The sequence below is a fragment of the Pan troglodytes genome, chromosome 9 (genome assembly GCF_028858775.2).
Source record: "Pan troglodytes isolate AG18354 chromosome 9, NHGRI_mPanTro3-v2.0_pri, whole genome shotgun sequence".
In the NCBI taxonomy this organism is placed as follows: Eukaryota; Metazoa; Chordata; class Mammalia; order Primates; family Hominidae; genus Pan; species Pan troglodytes.
Window position 1 is genome coordinate 85,752,373 of NC_072407.2, and position 25,066 is coordinate 85,777,438.

The 25,066-nt window shown below is 38.1% G+C and overlaps 1 protein-coding gene across 34 annotated transcripts in view; it reads right to left on the minus strand.

Moving 5' to 3' along the window:
• Positions 1-25,066, minus strand: part of DLG2 (discs large MAGUK scaffold protein 2) — a 2,168,441-nt gene that overhangs the window by 270,666 nt on the left and 1,872,709 nt on the right. The window lies entirely within an intron of this gene.

The following is a 25,066-nucleotide window of genomic DNA, read 5'->3' on the forward strand; positions in this document are numbered from 1 at the left end:
AATGCCTGCTTAAATTGTCCCTTAGGTGGGAAGAAAATTCAAAAAGGGAAGGTTTATGGAGGCGGACTTTCACTAATTTCACCTTTTTGCGTGGCAAAACCAAGTCAAGAAATAAGGTCCTCTCAGTCTCAGAAATTAATCTTTGTCTTCATTTAATTTGAACCAGGAAAACTTGTAATGCCAACATCAAGACTTTGTTAGTTAAAGCTTTTCTTAATATTTTAGGATGAATAGCTAAAACTTGGAAACCAGGACGATTTAGATTCCTTCCTAAAACCATTTTCCAGGTACGCTTAAGGACTTTTGTTTTGATGTGTACTATATATGCATTTGAAGCCAAAGCACAGATGTTGATATTCATGTTTTAATGGCTGGTCATTTGATTAAGCGGAGCTCAGACATTTTCACTTTCCCTCTCAATATTATCACTGCAGTTCGGTTTAACAAGGCACTATTTCCCAGCACTGTCTACTGCTACCCAAATCAGCTGTGGTGGTCACCATGGTAACCACCCACTCATTTTTCCCTGTTATTTCACTTTATAACACTTAAAGAGCAGTGCACAGGCTAAAAAACCCTATGAGGGGAAAAAAAGTCCCTCAAATAGGAGTCAATCAAGCCCACCTGAGATGCAAAGTCATCTAAGTGTAAATGTTTTATTTTTTAAAAAAAATCAGCTGTGAATGTATTCATCAGAAACAAATGATCACTAGGAAAACAGCACTGAAAAGTTGAATCTGCTAATTGCCTGGAGACTAAAAACATTTTAAAAGTGTTTTTTAGGGATAAAATGGGGTTAACACTAACATTTCTAACTAATCTTGACAAAGGGCTTCCCTCGATGGGATTGAAAGCTGTGGAAGTCTCCAGGGTTTTAGGTTAAATCATAAAACTAAACAAGGTCTGTTTAAACCACACCTACGAGCTTGGGATTGTATTTTTCTATATGAATTTCCTTCCCTCCCCACACAAAAATATTAGGAGAAAAGTTTTTTAAAAAGAACTTTCTTTCAAAGCAGTATTTTGCTCATTTATTTTATGATTGGTTATTGAGTCTGCCAATCATACGTCTAAATGACAAGGAGGTATGGGAAATCAGATGAGTCACTGAGCCAGGCAGGAAGGCAGGTATTCAATCAAATCCCCCCAAAAGATAAGGGCTGCACAAGTGTAGACCTGTAGACCATCTCTCTGTTAGACACAGGTATTTGACCATTGCCAAATAGGTCAGCCACAAGTGGAAGCTAATCTTGACAGCAAGTCAGTTATTGCAGACCCTGAGAGACATCAGATCTGCCTGAAAAACAAACAAACAAACAAACAAACAAACAGTGCTTTGAGGAGTATCATGAAGACTTTCCGTTTCTCTGCAGGCATCCTGATAGCATGCCCCTTTTGGCTCCTAGAAAGACAATAATGACCCCTTCAGATGAACACTCTCTTCCTGCCCACAAATGTCTGTTGCATCTAAGACAGGTGTCTTACCTCTTCCCAATCACCACCACGGATAAAAAATAATTGAAAATGATTCTCCCACCATTGCAAAATGATTCTACTACTTCTAGTAGAGAACTTCTGGTTTTCAGGGATCAGGACTCCCCAATTCCTCTGCTCACTGAGGTTGAGATTCTGTGTTGTTTTAACAATATAAGAGCAGCTCCTATCACTTTTCAAACTGAACAAGCTTATTTTCATAGCCTCTACATAGTCTACATAGATAATTTTATTCAACACAATCAACAGTCCACTCATTCCCTGGTTGAGATGGCCTAGGGACAGATTTTGAGGGTGATGCCGATAAGTAAGTTGTAACGGACCTCTTAAACAGACAGGAGACTTGAGGGACCCAGGGTTCCAGAGTCTGTCCTATGTAGAGGCCACAGTGATTGTTGTTCACAGCCATTATCAGCTGGTCCCTCTCCACCTTCCACTCCCCACCACCCAAGGCTAATGTGGTGCACAGGGGAGAGGTTTATAGGGAAAACTCAGTGGATTCAGGTGCAACAGGTGCCCTTGGACTGTGAGTAATGCAAATATTGACATCTGGAAAGCCTGGAAGAGTCATTATTACTTGGCTCCCCTTTGCCTTCTACTGGACACCTCTTCCTTCCCAAAAGTTCCCAGGATTTCTTTGTGACTTTTCCAAAGCTCCCTGCTTCCTATTCTGTTCAAAAGTCTCTCCAATTCTAATATAGTCCATGTAAAATATAAAATGGGTGGAGTGGATGGAGTGCAAAGCTATCAGATTTGTTATTTGATTTAAAGTTTAAGACTAGGGAACATGGAGACTTGGTTCTAGTCCAACCTCCGAAAAATCCACTTCGGCGATTTTAGTCAGATTATTTTCACTTGGCTTTTTCATCTATCAAACTATAAATTTAGTGAGATCAAACAAAAGGAAGTTCTCTGTAAAGTTAAAAGTTTAGTTCAAATTTTAAGGGCCACAGAACTATTATACAGCTGAAGTCAAACTATAGACTGGAGAGTTCAGCCAAATTCATGGATTTTACAGGGCATAAAATCTTTGGTTAGTGGTATCACAATTGTAGTGAAATGAACTAGAATCTTCAGCCTCAAACCTCCACATCTAATCAGGCACCAAATCCCATTAATCTTACCTCCAAAATGTCTCTCTACTCTGTATGTCCCTCTGTTGCCACTGCCACTGTCATGAATGCTGCTCTCTCCAAACTTGCTCCTTCCCTCTTATGTCACATTCCCTTAGTGCATTAGCCACACCAGCAGTCAGAGGACTCCTTCTAAAATGCTCACCTGATCTTGTCTCTTCTCTGTTCAAATCCATTGCTGACTCCCCATCAACTAAAGCGCAAAGCCCATGTTTTTAGTAAAGCACATGACACCTTCACAATTTTGCTTCCCTAATAGCCTCTCTTCTCACCATCTTCTTCCTAGAAAACTTGGTGACTTTATACAGACAGCTCTTTCTTCTTTTTTGTACACTCACTTTATTCATTCTTCTAAAACACACTCAAACACTGCTGCCTCTGGGAATCCTTCCAAACCTCACAGACTGAGATAATGACCAACCCGCTATTCCCATAGCATTTCCTATATGCCTGTTATTCCAGCATTTCTCACACTATCCTGCAATGTTTTGGATCCTTGCTTGGCTGAAGGTTCCACTGGTATGACCCAGCATAGCATTTCTGATGGCCTGGTTTGAATAATTCACAAAGGACTTTGCACAAATCCCGGACACATCTAAGCAGTTCTGGGGCAAGGAGTCATTCTTCCCCTGCTTTCAGCAATGTCATGCCGGCAACACTCTTGTCTTAGGCCTAAATCACAGGGCCTTCCTCCCTGAAATAGGTTCAGTTCCTGGGAATCCATTTGGTCCCTGCACTTTAACTTACAACTGAACAGGGATTTAACAGCACTTATGCCAGTGTTTGCAAAACCGTGATACACAGTTGTCTTGCCCAGGAATAAATTAAGGTTGGTAGAATATTGTTGCCCTGTTTTATTTTTCTTTCTTTTTTTTTTAAAAATTCTTTCCTTCTACAATGCAGGCATGATTATAAGCATTGTTACTTCCACTAGGTAACTTCCAAGATATGCTACTGTGAAGATATCTTAATAAATTATTTTAGACAATGCTAGGTAAGAAAAAGTCCCACCCAGGAAAGACGTGTGTAAGTCTGTAATATACTTTCTTATTTATCAACTGCTTAACAGGCAAAGTTAAAGGTTTAAATTCTGATGTTTGGACATTCATTGCCACTAAGGATAATATTATAAGTTATTCTGCAAATGACTCTAAATACAACATGTAATGGTGGGGTGGACACCTTTCATTCAAATCTAAAGATAAGGAAGGGAAGTGGACCTTATTAGGCAGAAGTTTCCTGTGGTACCTGTGACAGTTACTGAATGAAAAACAAAGGTAGAGTTTTTCAAAAGAATATTTCAAGCCATACAATCTCTGTGTGGGACAGCCCGAGCCTTCCTGAAAATGAAGCACTCCAAGCTTCCTCAGGTTAATCAAGTCTAATAATACAGGAATTACTCTTCCTCAGCTGGGCACTTAAATCATGAGCCTGGAGATAGTACACATGTGGAGGACCTGCCAAAATGGACTATAAATCACATCACTTTGCATTAAGTTCTTCAAACCAGCTGGACCAGTCTTCACCATTCTCTGTGAGCTGAAAAATACAGGATCATAGTTCGCAGGGCTGCAGATAAAATTCTGCAGCAGTCAATTCGGTGGAATTGATGAAGATGGCAGTAAATTCAGTGGAGATTCTATACATTAGACTCCAGTCTGGGCAAAGTTGAATTGGCAGTCTTTGTGCATCTTAATAATTGAATGTTTTATAGTGAATCTGAGTTGCCCATTTCTATACAGATTCATTTATTGCTAAATGAACATATGACCATTAAAATATATCTTCATTTAAGAAGAGTGAGCATGAAAGCATGATGCTTTATACACAATAACGTCAGATCAGAAACCAAGTCACTTGTATCAGAAAAGTAAACCGCTTTATAGAACCAAAAATAAAACAAAAAAACTTTTTTTAATTGTAGAAACAATTGGAGTTTACTAAGAAAAAACACAAGAGATTTTTAAAGAAAAGATATTAGAACAAAATAGATATTGCTACTCAGGGTCAATCATTGTGAGTATATTGGTCATTTCCTTCTAGGTGTTTTTTTATGTTTTTTTTTTTGTTTTTTTTTTTTTTACAATGTTAAGGTCACACTACATCAAAAAAAGTTCACTTTACTGTTTCATTTGCTATAATTGCACACATTTTCCTGTTAATACCTCTTTGTCAGAAACATTTTAATAACTCCTTAAAATTTCACTGAGTAGATACATTGTAAATTACTTAATCATTTCCATTTGTTGAAAATTTATAATACAATATTTCAAATTTTAAGAACATATACTTAAGCTATAATGTATATGATTGTGGGAGACCGGAATATGCCTCCCCAAAATATAAAGAATTACTGAGCTAAAGACAATCAAGAAGAAGCAGATGTGGGAAAACTCTCTGCCCTCCATTTTCCTAAAAGCAGCACATAGATTTACAAAGACAAAGGTATTCTCCCCCCACCCCTGCTTTTCTACCAGGGAGAGCAAAGGTTAACCACTGAACACAACTTTGGACCCTCATCAGCCTGGTCATGGTACCAGGAGAATCTACATTAACAAGCTTTACTAAGTAGCCTTTATCTGCCATTTATTTGGCTTCCTACAAACTGCTCGCTGTGCCTGAAGAGACTCAAAGTCCTTTTCCTTCATCTTGTCACTTCTCTAAAAATTTGCTGTTTCTTGTTGAAGATGTTACATAAGCTGAATTTCAAAGTCACTTCTTTGAGAATTACTCATGCCCTGGTTGTCGCCCATGTGTATATGAAACCAGGGGTCTGTTCCAACTAAGAACCTATAGGGGTCATTCTTCCTTTCTCAGCATGATTATTTCCAATAAGGGAGCCTTACTAGGTCCCTAAATTTTAGATGATGAAACAGAAATTAGCAAGGGTCAAAAACATCTAAATAAAGCTCATTTTATAGATAGGCTAGTGGTTATGAGTTTATTCTCTTGAGTTAGTATACTCATCGGCATTAAGTCCTGGTTCTGCTATTTCCAAGTGGCCCTGTGCGTTATGTAATTTCCCTACCTCAGTTCTCTTTCTTTTTTTCTTTTGTAAGTTCAGAGAAACAAGTGCAGAATGTGAAGGTTTGCTACATAGGTATACATGTGCCATGGTGTTTTGCTGTACCTAGCAACCCATCATTTAGGTTTTAAGCCCCTCATGCATTAGCTATTTGTCCTAATGCTCTCCCTCCCCTCTCCCCCCAGCCCCTGACTGGCCCTGGTGTGTGTTGTTCCCCTCCCTGTGTCCATGTGTTCTTGTTGTATAGGTCCCACTTATGAGTGAGAACACGTAGTGTTTAATTTTCTGTTCCTGTGTTAGTTTGCTGAGGATGGTGGCTTCCAGCTTCATCCATGTCCCTGCAAAGAACATGATTTCATTCCTTTTTTATGGGTGCATAGTATTCCATGGTGTATACGTACCACATTTCTTTATCCAGTCTATCATAGATAGGCATCTGGGTTGGTCCCATGTCTTTGCTATTGGAAATAGTGATGCAATAAACACACATGTGCATATGTCTTTGCAGTAGAATGATTTATATTCCTTTGGGTATATACTCAGTAATGGGATTGCTGGGTCAAATGATATTTCTGGTTCTAGATCCTTGAGAAATCACCACACTGTCTTCCATAATGGTTGAAATAATTGACATTCCCACCAACAGTGTAAAAGCATTCCTATTTCTCCACAGCCTCGCCAGCATCTATTGTTTCTTGACTTTTTGATAATCTCCATTCTGGCTGCCTGCCTCAGTTTTCTTATCTGTTAAATGAAAATAAGAGCTATACCACCAGAAAGGGTTATCATTAAATTAGTACCTTTAAAGCACTTAGTACAGCATTTGCCACACAATAGTCATTTAAATAAATGTTAGCAACTTAAGAACAATTGTCAATGTTATTAGTGCTTTGTTACTATTTGGTATTATTCATAATTATTATTACTAATAATTTGATTTTGCTGAGCCATGGCTATATTGTCAGAAGAGACTGACTGAAATGTACTTACTGATTAATTTCAATCTAGTTAGTATGTTAAAGACATGTTCATTTAAGGAGAAAGCCATTTTGTGTTTTTGGATGTGATTCCAGAAAGCACGTATAGGAAGCTGTTTTAGGGAAAAAACTCGGTTGTGGGCTGGAGAAATAATTAAATTAATTATTTAATTAAAACATACAATCTCAAGGGTGGTAGGAAGCTAAAGGGTAATTTTGGGTAACATTCTCCCCTTACTCCAACCAGATGCCAGGTGACCTTCAACTATTCTTAAATGTCTCTCATGTTGGGGAGCTTAATACCTACCAAGGTAGCTATTATGCTTAGAAATTTAGTTTTATATGGAACCAAAATATGTCTTTCTGTAACTTCAACATGTTGATAATAAACTCACAGATAACCCTAAACAAGCTTTAACAGTGAATTTTCCGTGTAGTGAAATGATGGGGATCACAACTTCTAATGGATTTATTTTGGAATTTAAAAGAAATTGGTAAGAGGCCAAAGCGTATAAAACCAAGAATTCATTATGCAGGCTTTGTGGGTATTTGAGAAGATTTATGTATTCATTATCATGTGTGCTTTCCTGCAAATTAAACAATCTAAAATAAAAGGAAAGCTTAATGATTTTTCTCAAGAAAAAATGTCTAAAGCTAGAATTCTAAAATGGCTCCTTTAAAGTTCAGATGGAAGCTCTTTCATAGTTTCATGCTCCAACTGGGGAGGCGAACGGGGGAAGGAAGCACTGGGAAACACTTTCGCTGAGGTAGAAAGCTCATAGCTCACCTTCTGAGGACATCTGCTTCTCCATAACTGAACCACTTTCTGCGCAGTAGTGAACACTCAGAAGTATTTAGCAATTGACTCAATGGCTGGGTGCGATGGCTCACGCCTGTAATCCCAGCACTTTCGGAGGCTGAGGCAGGCAGATCACTTGAGGTCAGGAGTTCGAGACCAGCCTGGCCAACATGGTGAAACCCCATCTCTGCTAAAAATACAAAAATTACTGGGCATGGTGGTGGGTGCTTGTAATCCCAGCTACTCGGGAGGCTGAGGCAGGAGAATCACTTGAACTTGGGAGGCAGAGGTTGCAGGGAGCTGAGATCATGCCACGGCACTCCAGCCTGGGCAATGGAGGGAGACCCCATCTCAAAAAAAAAAAAAAAAAAAAAAAAGGAAAGAAAAAGGAAAAAGAAATTGAGTCAAATGGCAACCCTGGTAAACGAGGAGCTCTGTGAGTCACTAATAAAACCACTCACTAGGACTTAAAAAAATCTCTCAATACTGCATATCGTATCAGGCATGTTGACCTATCACATCACTGAAAAAGCAGGGTTTCTTTGCATAAAGATTAACTAATGTATTTGGTATTTGATTTTCAGTCTCTAGCACAGAAGCTGGCAAGTAGCTGGTGTTAAATAGTGCTCAGGTGGCTGAATGAGTGAAAATCCACCCCTGGGAGCCACAGGAAGAAATGCTTAGTCCCTCTAATGTCTTGTTACTTCGGTAGCTGCTCAAATATTGGAGGACTGAGACTTACTCTTCTGGCTTCTTCCTCCTCTCTACAATCATCACTTCTCTCTAGCCCAGGCTAACTATGCCCAGTTCTAGCAATCGACTTCAAATCCCTTCATCTAAGAAATTTCCAAATGTGCCTTTGCTCATTTGTTTCTTTGTTGTTGTTGCTTTAAATGGATTTAGGAGGATACACGTGCAGTTTTGTTACATGGATATATTGTGAAGTGGAGAAGTCTGGGCCTTTAGTGTAACCATCACCCAAATAGTGAATATTGTACCTATTAAGTAATTTCTCATCCCTCATCCCTCTCCTACCCTCCCACCCTCCCAAGTCTCCAGTGTCTACTATTCCACTCTGTATGTCCACATGCACACATTATTTAGCTCCTACTTATCAGTGAGAACATGTGGTAGTTGACTTTCTAAGTTATTTCACTTAACACAATGGCTTCCAGTTCCAACCATATTGTTGTAAAAGACATGATTTCTTCTTTTTTGGCTAATATTCCATATCTATATTTATCTACAGACAGAAATATCTCTACATCTCTCTATATGTATCACTTTTTCTTTACCCAATCATTTGTTGCCCACACTATTCATAGAGGTCACGGTGAACTCATATCTGGCATATCTGAGTAACCTTCTTTAAAAGTATGCTTTCCAAATTGCAAATCACAACCCAAAAGTGGATTGTGAAATCAAATCAATTTATGATCACTAATTTTCCCTTCCTTGCTTCCTTCCTTCCTTCCTTCCTTCCTTCCTTCCTTCCTTCCTTCCCTCCCTCCCTCCCTCCCTCCTTCCTTTCTCTCTCTCTCTCTCTTTCCTTTCTTTCAGATGTAGCCTTGCTGTGTCACCCAGGCTGGAGTGCAGTGGCACTATCTTGGCTCACTGCAACCTCTGCCTCACAGGTTCAAGCGATTCTTGTTCCTCAGCCTCCCGAGTAGCTGGGACTACAGGCACAGGCTACAATGCCAGGCTATTTTTTGTATTTTAGTAGAGATGGGGTTTCACCACGTTGGCTAGGCTCATCTTGAACTCATGATCTCATGTGATCTTCTTGCCTTGGACTCCCAAAGTGCTGGGATTATAGGCATAAGCCACTGTACCCAGCCCATAGTTTTCTTTAAAAAATAAAATAGAAACTTCAGAGGATAATGCACACAGTAAGAGTATTATTTCATGAAACATTTATGTCAATTGTTTAATTATGTGTGCCTATGTATCGTTATATATACATTAATATTTTATATATGTACATATGTATAAAATACACATTTTATACATATTTGTCGTACACCACACACAAACAAGGCGCCCCACACAGATTGTGCAGAACTTGTTATAGGTATTAGTCTCTACTCACCTGTTTGTCTTGTCACCTTTGTGTAGGGGTTAAACTGTATTGACATAAGTGGTGGCTTTGTGTATGTGTGTCCTCTGTTTTAAAATAAATATAATTCTTTTTTTAACATTTGATATTAATATTGGCCGATTAGAGAGGGTTAGGATGGAAGGTGAGGGCATCACAATCATGCCACATAAGTTTTTCTTTGGCCTTTTAAGGTAAATCACTTGTAATTTCATAGGTACGTATTTTAAAATGTAACCAGCACTGAGTGAATTGTTAAGGATTATTGATTTGATATTTAAATTAGTGTTTTAGTAAAATTGATTAAGGATTTAATTTGGTATTATACCAGGAAGACTAGGTCACACAGCTTCTAGTGCACAGGCAGAGAGGTGGAATCCTCCCAGTTTGGGGGCAAGATGCTTTTTAAAAAGCCACTGAATCCTCAGTGTTTTCTTTAATTGGTCATAGTTGTTAAATCCTACTATTCCTACTTTTAATGATAAATTTAATTTAGGTTTACCATTATCCCTTCTATTTGTTGCAGATAATTTTGTTAACTCTTAGTGACACATAATTTGCACTCTGACTATATTTTGGCCTAATATTTTGTAATAATTAGGCTTTAAGACATATGGACACTTAAAGATAAATCATCTGTATTCCTATTGCTAAAGCATATGCAAACATAATTCTTCCCACACCTACATTTTGCTTTTATAGTCACATTCTTTCTAACCAGCGGTTTTGTTTACCACTGGAAATTGAGAGTGATTGGAATGAATGAGACATAAGATGGTTCACCCTTTCTAAGTGAACTACAGTCTGAAAAGTTTGAGATCTGCTTATTTAACAGATGAAAAGACAGGTCCAGGGAAATGAACTGACTAATCAAAATTAGCAATGGCACTTGGAAAATTCCAGTCTCCAGATTCACTCTCTGCCACCAAATCATACTAACTCCAGCAACATCCAGAAAACAGGGCCTGACCCAGAGCAGAGGCCTCATAAATGTGTGCTTAGTTGCTTTAGTTGCGATTAGATTAGACAATATAAAACTACAGATCTGTTAGGTCACAAACTGTCAAATATTGACATTTTTCATACAGTTCAACCTAAATCATTTTATTTTAATAACTCTGCCTATGCCACTCTGAGGTTTTGCTTTTCACATGAGGAGCATGATAGTATATTTGTTAAGAGGGCATATTTTTTAAGACTTGAGCCAAACCGCTCAGGTTCAAGACCCAAGTCTTAAACTGATTGGTCATGTGTCCCTGAGCAGATTAGATTACTTAGCTTCTCTGTCTCTCAGTGTCCTCATAGGGGAAAAGGGTATTACACAAGTGTTTGCTTTTAATATTATTATTACTAGAACTCAACATACATACTAATTAGCCAGATGGCCTGACCAAGTTAGGGCAACTTTATGCACCTGTTCTGAAACGCATTTTTTAGATACAAAAAAAAGAGAAAGATACAGAGATTTTGCAATGTCTTTTCTTGGCAAGATTGGCTATTTATTTGTTTGACTGACATTTGGCTTTATTGTTTACAATGGTTGTCTCAAAAGTCCTATTTTTCTCTGCTGACAGCGCTGGTTAATAAATAAAACAGAGGCCAAAACATCCTAGCAACAGAAATCAACTGTGTGTACGATTTGTTGCTCTGTTTTAATTTCATCTATTTTTGAAAATGTAGTTGCTCTCTAAAGTGCCTGTTTCTTCTCTACAGCATTGCCCTAAAGAATAAGAAGAAGAAGAAAAAAAAAGCATCCAAACTTGAAGAACAGCTTTGATCAGCTCATAATGCACAGTGAAGACAATAATTTAAGGGTGAATCAGAGTGCAGCAAAGTGATTCCATTGAAACCTGATGCTGGCTAATTACTTCTCTATAGATGGCAGTGTTCAGTTTACTGAGCATCTGTGCATGACAGAATTTGGGACACTGTGGGTGGTACAATTCCAAGATATCTACACAATCTGAAAAGCAAAATATTCCAACTACAAGTATCATTTTATTAGGTGAAATAAACTATGTATACAAAAATCTCATTTTGTAATTAAGCCATAGGCCACAGTGTAGATCCCCAAAAACCACACCTGTTTGGATAAAAGCAAACAAATCATACCATGGAAGCTGTGCCTCTTTGGAATGGGACTTAGAACAAAAGGGTTTAGAAGACAGATGCTACTGTGATGCTGCAAAAGATTATTTACCTCCCAGATTTTAGGTGTGAAGCTGTAATAAAGTTAATACAACTCTTTTATCAGATGAATTATTTTTAGAATTACTTTTTCACTACATTCTCATAATGTCCTACTGAAAACAAACATTCTCATAAAGAAAAAGTGAGTGGAGGAGAAAAGCAATTAATCAGACAAAAAAAAGATAGGAAAGTATGTTGAGAAATGAACTTTCATATTGATTGGTTCTACTTTTTAAAATTATGCTTTAATTAATGGCATATATTTTCATGCTCTCTTGGAGCTATACTTTTTCTCCATTTCTCCTAAATCTGAAAGACATGTTTCTACTTAAAACACATCTCAAATATATTCGGTGGCAAGGCACATCAAAGTCCATACTATTATAAACACAGATTGGAAAAGGATAGCAAATAGAACTATACGCTTGGCCCATAGTTAACTCTAGATAACTGTTAAATGAATAATTAAGAAACAATAAATAGGCCGGGTGTGGTGGCTCACGCCTGTAATCCCAGCACTTTGGGAGGCCAAGGCAGGTGGATAACGAGGTCAGGAGATCGAGACCATCTTGGTTAACACTGTGAAACCCCAATTCTACTAAAAATAGAAAAAATTAGCTGAGTGTGGTGGTGGGTGCCTGTAAAAGGGTTAGTTGAACTGGTTCCTGAGGTTTTCTTCTGTACTTGCAATTTTCCTGTCTTCTCTACTTATTCTTTTGGTGATGCTGCCTTACATAATCTTCTTTTCTTCTTCTTCTCTTTAATACCTGTGCCCCCTTGCTCTCCTCCTTCTCCTCTCAGATCCATATTCAGAGAGGAACCCCAGAGGGAAACAATTAAGAGATGAGAGGATGGCATTGGATAGCTTATGAAACAGGGTTAGTGATGATGCCAATTCTCTTCCTCCTGATCCTTCTGTGAGAAAAGGAGGTTTAGAACAAGTTCAGATTCCAAGGGTCTGTGTTTTCCAGGGGGAGTTAAACATGCACCATCACAAATTATAAACTGCTGCTCTTTATCTACAACCAGCCACCATTACAATGTTTACCCAAACCCACATCAGCAACCACTCACTGTCCACAGTAATGCTGACATTTACCAATTTAGGCTTCTGGAGATAATATGATGTGCAGTACACAGCCAAGATTTTTTTTTTCTAGTTCTTATGTTGAAAAAGAGGGGCAAGCTTCTCTTTGGGGGCTGCTCCCCAAAGACACACACTAGTCACTAGCAAACCCTGGCATTATTGTCCAAATGAAATGTACCTGTCTAGCACACTCAGCTGAGCGGGCTGTGATTTGATAAATACATTAGGGAGAAAAGCTTCGAAATAATTTGAATTTAGTTCCAATTTCCTCTGCCTCAAAACAGCAGGAGATACAGTCAGACGGAGAAGCTGTGCTCTGTACAATAAGGGACAGAATTCTAAGTCACCAACTATCACCAAAGTTGTCGTAATCTTCCTCATTTCTCTAAAATTTGCTCTACTCAGAGATTCTCCATCCACCCAAATCCTAGGCATCATATCCTAATTACCAAGTGTTGTCAAGCCGACTTCCTACACACCTCTCATGTTCACCAGCTCCTCTCCCATCATAGCTGCATGATGATGGGTCCTTGTTGTCTCCCATCTGGACCATGAAAGTAACTGTCTTGCTTTATTCCTATCCATCTTCTGCCATCAAGGTGAACTTTTAACACACAAATCCTGCTCAACATCTTTTAAATGTTGCCTACTGTTGGTGACAGTGAAGTCCAAAGTGCTGGGGGATAAGCAGAGCTCAGTAAGTGTGCATGATGGTTCAAATGGTTCTATTAATATTATTTTATTATTTATATGATTGTTTTCTCCTTGTATTAGTTCTTCTCTCTTTTTTTAAGGATTGTAGGCATCTTGAGGAAAGAGAGACATTCACAAAGCTGAAGGGCTTCACTGTGCCCGCATTTGAATTCTATGATTGAAATTATCTTAACTGGACCCACCACTAATGGGTTAAGATAATTTGAACCACAGAATCTTTACAGTATTTTGTAATAATCTGAAAAGTGGCCATAAGAATCTTTTGTGCTATGCAGAACTTCACTGGTGTCAAAGTACTTAAAAAGAGGTGTTAATAATAAATTATGCATTTTTATTTTTCATAAGCCTCTAAATTCTACTAATCGTTTCTATGGATAAATTGTTAACAGAAACATGTTACTTAGCAGATAATTAAAAAGAACATTAAGCATACTCAAGACATATAAAGAAAAATATGCATTGGAGCCTTAAATCATATAATACTTTTGTGATATTAATCAGTAAGGAAAAAGAAAGATAACTCAATAGAAAAAATGACCGAGAGATTTGATCAGGCAATTCACAGTAGAAGATATTCAAATAGCTGAAAAATATATAAAAAAAGAGTTCAGCCTCAACCTCATTATTCATCAGAGAAATGCAAATTAAACAAAAATGAGATTTCCCAGAAGATAAAGTAAGCTTATTTTCCCCCATTCCTCCCTCTAATTACAGCTAAAAATCTTACATGTTATTTAGAAAACAAACACAGGAAGACTGAAAGGTAGACAGAAGGTAGCAGACTGGCTAGGGACCTCAGGGTCCACCACAGTATTGAGTTCCTTGGATTCTCATGGACTCATCACAGTGCAGCTGGAGAGGAGCTGGTGAACATGAGAGGTATGTAGGAAGTAGGCTTGACAACACTTGGTAATTAGGATATGATGCCCAAGCATCTGGGTGGATGGAGAACCTCTGAGGAGAGCAAATTTTAGAGGAATGAGGAAGGTGATGACAAGTTTAGTGATAGCTGATGACAGAATTCTATCCCTTTTAGTACAGAGCACAAAGCAAAAGAAAAACTAATGTGGAAGTAAATTCATCTTCACTTTGCAAAACTATTAAGCAGTTGCTCCTAAAGCTAAACTAATACGTACTCTACATTCCAGCAATTTTGCTCCTATATATACACCTTTGTTCCAAAGGACATGCACAAAAATACTCAGTGCAGCATTGTTAATAATAGTTAAGTACAGAAACAGCCTAAATGTCCATTAACAATAGAACGGATATGTGAATTGTGGTATTTTATACACTGGAATACTATACAACACTAAAAATGAATGAACTACACCTATATCCAATGACATGGATGATCTTCACAAGCATCAAGCTGAGTGTGAGAAACCAGACACAAAAGATTATATACTATATGATTATATTTATTTAAAGTGCCAACTGGATAAAAACTAATCAAAGACATTAGGAGTTAGGATAGCAGTTACTCTTCAGAAGGAGGCATACAGTAATCACTGGGAGAAGTACAAAGAAGCATTGTTTTCTCTCCTCATCTGAGTGGTGATCACGTAGGTATCTTCACTATGTATTAGCATAAGCTGTATACTTCTGATATGTGCACTTTCCTGTCTGTATGCTGTCAATACAAATTTTATGAAAACAGTAAAAATAAATATACTTTCTCTGTCTCTCCTGGTACAAAGTAAAGATGATATATTAGCAATGAGTGAAAAAGTTACTGCTTTTTGAAAACACTTGTGCCATGGAGGGAGCACTGTGAAGAAAAGAGTTTGGAAAAGTTTTCATTGCTGTATGCTTTTGCCATGCCCCCAGTGACTTGTGTTTTACCTCTCTGCATACTAAAACACATGGGGACAGAATTTTTGTCCTGCACAAAAATCCTCAACAAAATACTAGCAAATCAAATCTAGCAGAACATCAAAAAGTTAATTTACCGTGATCAAGTAGGCATTTTCCTGCGAGGCAAGGTTGGTTCAACATACCCAAATCAATGTGATTCACCACATAAACAGAATCAAAAGCAAAAAAAACATATGATCATCTTAATAGATGCAGAAAAAGCTTTTGATAAAATCCAAATTCCCTTCACTGATAAAAACCCTTAACAGACTAGGCATTGAAGGAACATAACCTCAATATAATAAGAGACATTTATGACAAACCCACAGCCATTATCATATTGAATGTCCAAAATCTTGGACCATTCCACTTTAGAACTGGAACAAGACAAGGATGCCCACTCTCACCACTCCTATTCAACATAGTACTGGAAGTTCTAGCCAGGGCAATCAGGGAAGAGAAAGAAATAAAAGGTACCTAAATAGGAAAAGAAGAAATAAAACTATCACTCTTGGCTGATGATATGATTCTATACCAAGAAAATCCTGAAGACTCTACCAAAAGGCTCCTAGAATTGAGAAATGACTTTAGTAAAGTTTCAGGATACTAAATTAATATTAAAAAATCTGCAGCATTTCTATATACCAACAACATCATGGCTAACAGTAATATCATGAACACAATCCCACATATAATAGCCACAAAGAAAACGGAATACCTAATAATACAGCTAATCAAGGAGGTGAAATATCTCTAGAAGGAGAACTATAAAACATCTCTGAAAGAAATCAAAGGCAACACAAATAAATGAAAAAATATTTCATGCTCATGGATTAGAAGAATCAATATTATAAAAATGGCCATACTGGCCGGGCGCAGTGGCTCATGCCTGTAATCCCACCACTTTGGGAGGCCGAGGCAGGTGGATCATGAGATCAGGAGATCGAGACCATCCTGGTTAACTTGGTGAAACCCTGTCTCTACTAAAAAAAAAAAAAAAAAATGCAAAAAATTAGCCAGACGTGGTGGTGGGTGCCTGTAGTTCCAGCTACTTGGGAGGCTGAGAACCTTTCCCTGACATTCTAGACAGACACATTGGAACTCTTCCCTGAAAACTCACACTGTATTTTGGAAGCTCAACCAAAAGACTGAAAATGCTGTCTCCCAGAAGAATGGTGATTTCTTGGGCACAAGGAGTATGTGCCTTTTTATCTCTTTATCCCAGTGCTTCAGACCAGCTAGAATACTAGAAACTTCACAAACGTTTTCTGAATAAACAAATGGGTTTCAAATTTTAGGGAAATATTGTATTGTATAATGGAAATTTGCTAAGAGAGTAAATTTTACCACACTTTTACCACACACACACACACACACACAGACGTAACTATGTTAGATGATGGCTATGTTAATTTGACTGACTGTAGTAATAATATCATAACTATGTATATCAAAACATAATGTTGTGTACCTTAAATATATATAGTTTTTTTAAAACTTTAAAAGAGAAAAATAAATAGTACTCTAAGGAAAAAAAATCTATGGAAAAATTAGTTACTAGCAGGAGAAGGTTAATTTTCCATAGTCACAGACTTCTATCATTTGTGTTAGCAGAAATAATGCTACCAAGATTCAGGAGTCCTTGACTTTGCACCCACCTCTGCACTTTCTGGCTGTGTGATCTTTCATGGTCACTCTCCTTCTCTGGCTCTTCATTTCCTCTTTTGAAGGGATTGAATTAGCTCAACTCTGGATTCCTTCTAGTTTTAACAGTATGTACTTACTTTCTGTATGATACTCCTGATGTTAATGAAGCAGTAGTATTTACTGGGCACATACTACATTTCAAACCTTCCCAAAATACCTTTCATCCTGGTCCATATTGTCATTTTTACAGTAGAATTAGAATTAGAATTTTTCTGTCTTGAGATTAAAGTTTCCTCATTATCTGGCCCTAATCTACCATTGGACCATAAAATTCATTCAATTAAATTTAACATATAGTTATGGCATTAGACACCCAGAAGTTAGAAGTAAATGAAGACATCTCTATTGCTTCTTTAAAGTACCATATAGTCTAGTGAGAAAGACAAGACAGGAACACAAACAAAGTAAAATATGACTTTGTGGGTTTCTGTAACCATCAACTTAATGTTAGTCAATAATTCTATCTTTGGCTGCATTAATAATGACTAAAAAGAAATGGATCTATCCAACCAAGACTAGGGTAATCTTCTTAGGCCAGGTCATAGGTAGGCCCTACATTTAGCTCTACAATTCATGTTTTAAAAGGAAGCTTGACTGAGCAGAAGAGGTGGTTTTATTCATCTCTGCTAATGGGACTACCCTCCATAGTCTTCTAGACCAGTAACTTCTAGCACACTTGTCTCTTCCTTTTTCCTAACCCCTGCATCTAAGAGGTCATGAAATCCTGTCAGTTTTACTGCAGAAATATCTCTTCAATCCATTGTCTTCTTTTTCTATGCCCTAAGCACCCTACTTTATATCTCTGTCTCTTTCTCTCTCTTTCACTTACAATGTACATAACAGTAGGCAGGCCATTTTTTTTTTTTTTTTTAAATGACAGGGTCTCACTTTGTCACCCAGGTTGGAGTACAGTGATGTAAACACAGTTCACACTACAATTTCGACTTCCTGGGCTTAAGGGATCCTCCCACCTCAGTCCCCCAAGTAGCTGAGACTACAGGTGCATGCCAACACACCCAGCTAATTTTTGCATTTTCTGTAGAGATGGCATTTCACTATGTTGCCCAGGCTGGTCTTAAACTCCTGAGCTCAAGAAATCTGCCCGCCTCATCCTCCCAATGTGGGGAGATTACAGGCATGAGTGACTGCTCCCAGCCATGGACAGGCTACTTTATCTTCTCAGTGCTTCAGTTTTCTCATCTATAAATTGTAGACAAAAAATACCATGTACCTCAGAGGGTTGCTATGGGGATTACATGAATGAAAACAGGTAAAGGGCAGTGAATGTTCAATAAAGGTTGGCTATGTTTATTATGTACTGGGTATGTCAATGGGTCTTCAGCATCTATTCCTATTTCTTTCTATGGGATTTCCTGACTACAGAGGCTGGAAAATGAAAAACTACATTTCTCAGACTCCCTTGCAGCTAGGGTTCACAATGCAAATTGGGTTTCCATGGTTAGATGCCCTAACTGGATGTGAAAGCTGAAGTAAGAGAGAGACAATCTTCCTGTTATCTTTCTACTGTCAACCAAGCTTATCCAGAATTGAATGTTGAGAGGCAGTTCTGTGGTAGTGGATAATATAACTGCTTTCTAATCCTTTTCCCCTTCTCTCTAGATTTCAAGTATTGCAGTGTGTTCTTGACTTTGATCCAGCAGCTGCCTCCTAATTCCCACTCCTTCAATTCTTCAGCAATACTACAAACACTTAATTCCCTGAATTAAATTTCTTTCTTCTTAAACTACATAGGATAGTTTCTATTTCCCATATGCACTCTGATTAAATCATATGGTGACCTGTGGTCCTACACATAAGTACAGGGCAGAGATACAAACCAAGTACTGCACTATAGGAATATAAATTATAAGGTATTGCTTTTTGGCAAATCTGTGAACTCATTTCCCATATTAAATATGAAAGTCAACATCACCACCCTTTGTTATTAAGGACCTACACTTACATATATTCACTTTATGTAGCCACATACCACAGAGTGATTTACAGTATGTTCTAGAAAACAGACAATTTATTCCTCACCCAGAGATCATCTGCTCTCAGAATTCTGGAAATCCTCAGCAGTCTTTTAGTGTTTGGATCTGTTACCATTTCAATTTCATAGCTGAAAATACTGACACAGAAAACGCCTCATGAATGTTTATGATTCACCACTTCTGGGAGTCTAGGACACCTGCTTGGCACAAGGCTTTGGTATAAACAAGGGTTTCAGGAAGTTTTTTATTCTACCTACACAGAAGCTAAAACTGTGTTAAGTTAGCTGCCCAGACCTGCCCTGTAGTCATCAGATTTTGTTATGAAGTAAAATGATTAATTTCCAGAACCTTTTATGTTGAGGGAAAAATAATTTACTTTCCATACTTAGCAGTTTAATCCAGCGTGGCTCCAAGCCAGCTATCTTCTTAGGATGCTGCAATACTCATACCTGTCATCAGCAATTAGCGAAAGCAACCAAAAATACGAATCTCAGTTCTCAAACTCTGGATACTGACACTCATGATTGGTTCCCATACATCAGGATCAACTCATCTGCTCGTCCTGAGGTTCCTTTTACAGGATTTAAACCCCTCATATATTCTCAGTGTTTGTGATGCATTCTGTAGAATAAAAACCTGGCCAAATGCTGTGAAAACAAATTTTGTTGGTTGTGTTCTTTATACAGCAAGAAGTGGCCAAAGTTTGAAAAAAATTAGAAAACTATGCAACACTATCCTTGAGCTAAATTTATAAAATTGCATTGATTTAGCTTTCTTCTGTTCTACTCTAATCCTTCCACCTCTGTTTTTGACTTCAAAACCTCCCTGTCTCTTTCAAGATTTTACTCTCTTAATTATTCCTTTACTCTTTCATTTTATCTCCAACTTCTTCCTCTGTCCTAGCTCCTTCCCCTCAACAATTAAATATACTCAAGTCTTTCCTTTCTTAAAAGCCTGTAGCTGAGCACAGTGGCTGTAATCCCAGCACTTTGAGAGGCTGAGGCAGATGGATCACAAGGTCAGGAGTTCGAGACCAGCCTGGCCAATATGGTGAAACCCCGTCTCTACTAAAAATACAAAAATTAGCCTGGCGTGGTGGCATGCACCTGTAGTCCCAGCTACTCAGGATGCTGAGATAGGAGAACTGCTTGAACCCAGGAGGCAGAGGTTGCAGTGAGACAAGATCATGCCACTGCACTCCAGCCTGGGTGTCAGAGTGAGACACTGCCTCAAAAAAAAATTTTTTTGCAATCTACTCATCTGACAAAGGGCTAATATCCAGAATCTACAAAGAACTCAAACAAATTTAGAAGAAAAAAACAACTCCATCAAAAAGTGGACAAAGGATATGAACAGACACTTCTCAAAAGAAGACATTTATGCAGCCAACAGACACATGAAAAAATGCTCACCATCACTGTTCATCAGAGAAATGCAAATAAAAATCACAATGAGTTACCATCTCACACCAGTTAGGATGGCCATCATTAAAAAGTCAGGAAACAACAGATGCTGGAGAGGATGTGGAGAAATAGGAACACTTTTACACTGTTGGTGGGACTATAAACTAGTTCAACCATTGTGGAAGACAGTGTGGCGATTCCCCAGGGATCTAGAACTAGAAATACCATTTGACCCAGCCAGCCCATTACTGGGTATATACCCAAAGGATTATAAATCATGCTGCTGTAAAGACACATGCACACGTATGTTTATTGCGGCACTATTCACAATAGCAAAGACTTGGAACCAACCCAAATGTCCAACAATGATAGACTGGATTAAGAAAATGTGGCACATATACACCATGGAATACTATGCAGCCATCAAAAATGATGAGTTCATGTCCTTTGTAGGGACATGGATGAAGCTGGAAACCACCATTCTCAGCAAACTATCGCAAGGACAAAAAAACCAAACACCGCGTGTTCTCACTTATAGGTGGGAATTGAACAATGAGAACACATGGACACAGGAAGGGGAACATCACACACCAGGGCCTGTTGTGGGGTGGGGGGAGGGGGGAGGGATAGCATTAGGAGATATACCTAATGTAAATGACGAGTTACTGGGTGCAGCACACCAACATGGCACATGTATACATATGTAACAAACCTGTATGTTATGCACATGTACCCTAGAACTTAAAGTATAATAAAAAAAAAAGTTTGTAATACTACACTCCCTTCAGTTTTTCTTTCAAAGCAGCTCCTTATAACTTTATTTCTTAGATTGGAATTAGGTGACATATTAGTAAGGTCCATAAGTTCTTCACAAGAAGATTAAGCTTCTGTTTGCATTTTCATGATTATCTTGAACAATAATATAAACACATTTTAGATCATCTGGGTGCCTGCCCTAAAACCAAGCAGTACGATAAGATTTCTTATCTCTTACCTTTGTATGTATGAATGCGTCAATACTAAATGGTACTGATTTAATTTTCTTGAGCCAAGAAGAAAAGAAAATTGATGGACATATAATAACCTTAAACAGTACCTTGGAATATTATACAAATGAGGAGAAGTGGTGGGAGGATGGAGTGAGTCATAACATAGCACATGAAAGTAGAAGTATATCAAACTCAAAATTACCTGCAGCCAGTATCATACTTCATGTGGAGAACTGTTATGTAGTTTTGGTAGAATAACATAAGCAATTACATTAAATTAATATTGTAAGTTTGATTTTAATTTGCTTTAAAATCTTCCTTCCTTCCTTCCTTCCTTCCTTCCTTCCTTCCTTCCTGTCTCTCTCTCTCTCTCTCTCTGTCTCTCTTTTTTGACAGGGTCTGGCTCTGTCACTTAGGCTGGAGTGCAGTGGTACAATTCTGGCTCACTGCAACCGCCTCCCAGGCTCAAGCCATCCTCCCACCTCAGCCTTTCCAGTAGTTGGGACTACAGGTGGATGCCAACACACCTTGCTAATTACTTGTGTATTTTTGTAGAGATGGGGTTTCACCATGTTGCTGGGCTCAAGCTATCCACCCTCAAGCGATCCATCCTGGGCTCAAACTATCCACCCACCTTGGCCTTCCAAAGTGCTGGGATTACAGGCATGAGCCACTGCACCCGGTTTTGAATTTTCTTTATATTTATTTTATAAGCATATTTAGTTTTTATGGTTGTATTAGTGCTGCAAGTATAGATGTTTCATATGAAGTTTGTGTTTATATATATATATTTATTTAAGTAATATAAACAAAAATTCTAAGCCAACCTGAGTTTACTCAAGGATTCTTTTCCTTTCTTATTTGAATTTTATTTTACAAACACTCATATAGAGCTTTCTATATACCAGATATTAAGTATTAACTCCTTGTGATAATCATATGACATAGGTATTGTTATTAGCCCCACTGTGCTGTGGAGAAGATTGAGGCACTTATAGAAATTAATAACCCATGATCACACAACAAGTAAGTGGTACAGTTGGGATTTAACAGGCAATCTGGCTTGAGAATCCCCATCTTTAATCATATAAAATGCTGCTTTCCTTTAGATAGATTCTGTATGTACTCTGTCAAGGTTTGAAAAATACCACTTTAGGAAATATGGTCTACTCTTGATACATATTCACGAGGGCTCTGTTCTTAGCTTTCTTCCCTTTACACTTGACATGTTCTCCCAGGACGATATCATTGATTACTACAGTTCTAACTATCAACCACACCTTGACTAGTTCCAGATCTCTAACTGTGGATTAGACCTGTATTCTGTTCTCAGGATGTATATAATCAACTGGACATTTTCATCTGCAACTTTCAGAGATACCTCATGTTCAACCTAGTTTAAATAAAAGCCAAGCTTTCCCTTTCCCTGACTCCACTCTTACTCTAATAAGCCTGCTTTTTCTACTGTATTAGCCCTCCTGTTTAATGGTCCCACTTCCTACTCAAAATGCTCACTGTTTAGTGAAGAAGAGAGATAAACAGTCATTACAGTGAGTACATGACAATCACAGGGATATGTCCAAAATGCCATTTAGCTCAGAAGGAAACATGACTCTGCCTGCGGTAGAAGGGTCAAGGAAGGCTTCACTAAGAAGACAATGTTTAAACTGATTCACAGTAATGCCTGCTTGCATTTAGAAAAGGAATTCTCATCTTTGTCCATTAGCATATAGTTTAAGGGTATCTTTTATGTGCACTATTTATATTGGTGGTAGAAAATAGAAATGTATGATAATTTTTCACTTTAGCTCCAAAATGAAATCTCCACTACTTTGTTCCCCTCCATTTCCCAGAAAAGCAGAAGTAGCAATCTTACAAGCTTTTTTTGCCATTTGAAATGAAATAAACGAAAGATAATATTTTCTGTACTCTTTTAAAAGATCAATTTATCTCTAAAACATTTTTCATACTCTAATATTTTATGGGAAAAATTCTACATAGATTTTGGTCAATTATATCAGTTTTAACTGACTCTGAGGCAGCTGCAGTATGAAGTTCATTAGTGGTCATGGCTCCCCATATGGCTTTTGTGGGTTGACCATCATAGGCAATAGGTCCTTCTAGACTTGTGCAGGTACCACATTGGAATTCTAGCAGCACAACACAGATGAGAGATGGCAGTGATGATTAGCATGGAGAGCCATAGAATCAGGTCACAGTTGCCAGAGAGGCAACCTTTTTGCCTTTCTTTTTGAAGATGTTCATCCTGATAGCGTCTCCTTCAGAAATAATTTTATTGCATAAAAGAGATGTCCATTCAAACTGCTCAAGCTAAAGTGATAATTTCCTTGTCAGGATACAGGGGTCATTTCTAGGAACCCAAGAAAAAGATGCAAATCCTGGGTTTGAAACAGTCTAGAAACAGCAACCACAAGGCCTAGGAATAAAGGGAGTTTTTCAGTTATGATCTGTGCCATTTGTCTCTCTCTCGGTTATACTGTCTCCTCTTGTTTCTTCCTGTGTCAGTTTCCCTCTTCCTTCTCTCTGCCAACCCACTTTCTCTGCACACAGAGCCCCCACCCAGCAGCTGTATTTCCAGCCTGCACCCCAGCTGTATGCCATCTTTGAGTTTAAGCACTAACAGAGAGAAATGCATCTCTAAGATGCAATTTCAAATCCTGAGGGGGTCTGATGAGTCCCTTTTGGTTCACATCTAGCTATGCACAGCGAAGTAAGATCATTTCTTAGAAATGTGTATGTAGGGACCTACACTGGGGAAAATTGGCAGATACCTTCAAATTGTCTCCTATGGGTATGTTTGTAAACACTGAAGTTTTGTTTCAAAGAGAGAACAGCCACAAAGCCTGACCTAATAAGATAAAATAAGTGAAGCGTTTTCTCTGCTTCCTAAGAATTATGCTGTTACTAATCAAAAAGACTGCCCTAATTACAGCCACCTGTGCCATTGAATAAACATAATTCTTCAGGATCAGGTTGTTATGAACTAATTTGATACATGTTACCTTTCACTTTTAGGGAGGGGGAACTCTGATTAACGCTAAGGTAAACTCATGGACAAAGACTAAAAGGGGTCACAAGAAAAAACGCTCAAGCTTGTCTTTACTCTAGTTCTTAAGTTAAAGCATCAAGAGGAACCCCCAAGATTCCCATCTGAAGCAGCTCACTGGCCCTAGGATTTAAGGCTAAAAGTCATGTAGGATAAAGAATATGGGTTTTTCTAGTGGTGTTCATGGGAAGTCCCTCTGGCAGTTTAGTTGTTATTCTGTGACTGAGGCTAATGACCACGTATAATACTATCGACAAGTATGAGGAGTGTTTTCTTAACATTCTGAATACCTGAATTGCACTGAAATCCAATATAGTTAAAGAGCAGAGTCTTCTGGTTAATCAAATATTGAGATAAGAATTACCAAATGTAGAATAATAGGACTTTTCGATTAGATAATTATGCAGTTCAGTTACCTTTAGACTCTACTCTGAGGTGCCATAGAAGCAATAGAGAGAGGCTCTACTCCTTGCTGTACCCTACATTCATCTCTACTTTCATCTGTTCTACATATAGACTTTTCAAATAATGTGCC